This window comes from Octopus bimaculoides, chromosome 5 (genome assembly GCF_001194135.2).
Source record: "Octopus bimaculoides isolate UCB-OBI-ISO-001 chromosome 5, ASM119413v2, whole genome shotgun sequence".
Lineage (NCBI taxonomy): Eukaryota > Metazoa > Mollusca > Cephalopoda > Octopoda > Octopodidae > Octopus > Octopus bimaculoides.
Window position 1 is genome coordinate 102,676,671 of NC_068985.1, and position 2,904 is coordinate 102,679,574.

A 2,904-nucleotide genomic window follows, 5' to 3' on the forward strand; every position below is an offset into this window, starting at 1 on the left:
TATATATATATATGTACGTATGTATGTATGTATGTATGTATGCATGTATGTATACATGTACGTGTGTATGCATTTATGCATTTTTATGTATGTATATATGTGTGTATGTATGTATGTATGTCTTCTGCTTGCTTCTTCGCCCTTATGCCATCTTCCCTTGCTTCTTCAGCTCATTCTTCATCCAACGGTTACTAAGTCATTCACTAAACTCATATCTATTCTACAGCTTTGACCTCTTCCTTGATCTGATGCCTGTCAAATTTATTTCTTTATCTTGTTTATACATTTTCCAACCACAACACCAACGTCAACAACAACAACAACAACAACAGCAATAGTAGCAGTAACTGCAACAACAAACATTATAAGAATAACACTACAAAGTATTTCTCAAGTAGTAGGATTGAAGTAGAAAAAATATCTTGGAGATTAATTCTTTGTTTTATATGTTGCATGCGACTGTAGTGGCCCAAGTCACATGGTTTTGCTCACACATACACACACACCACCGAATATACAAATACACAGACATAATTACACATAGGCACATAGACATAAAATATGCATAGGTCCATATATGCGCATGTGCGGACGTATACATAACAAAGAACAAATACATTTTACAAGTAAATCACTCCCTTCCTGTTTTTTTTTTCCTTTTTCTCTTTTTCTTTTTTGTCCCTTTCACCTCCAATGTCTGTCATTTTTATTCTTTTCCCCTTTCTACTTCCATCCATTTCTTTCTTCTCTCTCTCTCTCTCTCTCTCTCTCTCTCTCTCACACACACACACACACACACACACACACACACACACACACACACACACACACACATTTGCGCAACACGTCATTATTCCCTTCTATTCTTTACATATCTATTTTTGTATGCCTTTCATGCTTTTCTATATTCATCTATTCTTTTTTCACTCTCGATTTCAGTTTCTCTCTCCTTTCCCTTTCGTTCCTCATCTTCTCCTCTCTCTCTCCCTATCTCTCTCCCACCATTTCTCTTCCCCCTCTCTCTCTCTCTCTCACTCTTTCTTTAGGTGTTTCCTACCAGTGGTCGTTTTTCTCTTATCTGTCAAGCTATTTTCAATCTCTCTGTGGAATGATCTCGGAAGCTTTCATTGTAATCGTCTCTATATATTCTTATTAATATTTCTTCCAGCTTATATATGTAGTGCACGTGAATACATACGTGCCTGTGCATGAAAGTGAATGTGTGTTGCGCGTGCACGAACGTACATATGAACAGCTGGGAAGGAAAGAGTTTAAGAATCTATTGAACAACTAAATCATACAAAGCTATGATGTCAGAGATATGACAACAGAGTGCGAAAAAATTGGTTACAGTCTGGCTAGATTATGTGAAATCATTCGATTCCGTTCCCCCACTTGACGATACTAGAGGCCGTACTTCTAGCTACACTTGCAGAGACCATTGAAAAGTAGGTCGTCAACAGCCTCGTTTTGTCCTGGTTCACCATTCTTAAATTCCGATAGTAATTCTTATTTCTTTATTGCCCACAAGGGGCTAAACATAGAGGGGACAAAGAAGGACAGACAAAGGGATTAAGTCGATTACATCGACCCCAGTGCATAACTGGTACTTAATTTATCGACTCCTAAAGGATGAAAAGCAAAGTCGACCTCGGCGGAATTTGAACTCAGAACGTAACGGCAGACGAAATACCGCTAAACATTCCGCCCGGCGTGCTAACGTTTCAGCCAGCTCACTGCCTTAGTAATTTTACCGCCAGCTCACCGATAGTAATTCTATTGTCCTTGACAGGATGGAGTATTTCAGGAGGAAATTTCAAACAGTTATTTCCCCTTTATTACTGTATATACTTGTGCTGAAACACTTGCTCCTCTTTTACTGCGAATATTTAAAGGGTCTCACAAGGAACGTGTAGACGACATGAATGTATACACCAAAACTATGAATTGTATGAAGATGAGCTTTGACTGATCGCTATATTCTCAAGGGATAAGGGTAAGGTGTAACCTGGAATATGCTTGTATTGTTTATAAGTTAAAAGGAAAAGATTCCAGTCAAGGTCTGGGTAGCTGATTAGGGAACAACGGGTATTTAAGGATAAAAATACCTCATAACAATACACTGGTAGGAAGGATCGCGTAGCCAGAAACAAAATAACTTACTAAAACCATGGTCCTAAATGATTTCTGCATTAAGCAATGTCCTACAATATATTTGTTGTACTCATAAGCACTCTTAACAAATCTACACCACTCCATACCACGCTTGTTGAGACCCGAATCAATGACAGCTTTTAAATGCCGCCAACTTTATCCTCAAAAGCGTCTATAAGCCAGAAAATGTTGAAGTGCATCCGTGAGGAAAAATGACTTATAAAATATGGAAAATAGTCCCTCAGAAAAAGTCCCCAAACTAGGGACAAGAGCTTCATGCTTAATGCTATGTGTATGCATGGTAAGAGAACAGAAGAGAAAAGACTTTCTGCTTATCAGCGGTAAGTTATATTTGGCTATGGTGTCAACAACTTGAGAATGACAGCATTATGGATTGTCCTGGATCAACAATAAGTACATTAACTTTCTCCTTAAAGAATATTTATTAGCGAACCAAGGTCAGAGAATAACAACACATCTGATGCACACAAATGGAATGTAATGCGTATATATGATAGTTCTAGAGAATGAAATATATAAACATATATTTCAAAAAAAGATGCATACTCTTTTACTCTTTTACTTGTTTCAGTCATTTGACTGTGGCCATGCTGGAGGACTGCCTTTAGTCGAGCAAATCGACCCCAGGACTTATTCTTTGGAAGCCTAGTACTTATTCTATCGGGTCTTTTGCCGAACCGCTAAGTTACGGTGACGCAAACACACCAGCATCGGTTGTTAAGCGATGTT

At 38.2% G+C, this 2,904-nt stretch overlaps 1 protein-coding gene across 6 annotated transcripts in view; it reads left to right on the forward strand.

Annotated features, from left to right (window-relative positions):
* Positions 1–2,904, forward strand: part of LOC106876426 (uncharacterized) — a 1,308,965-nt gene that overhangs the window by 556,566 nt on the left and 749,495 nt on the right. The window lies entirely within an intron of this gene.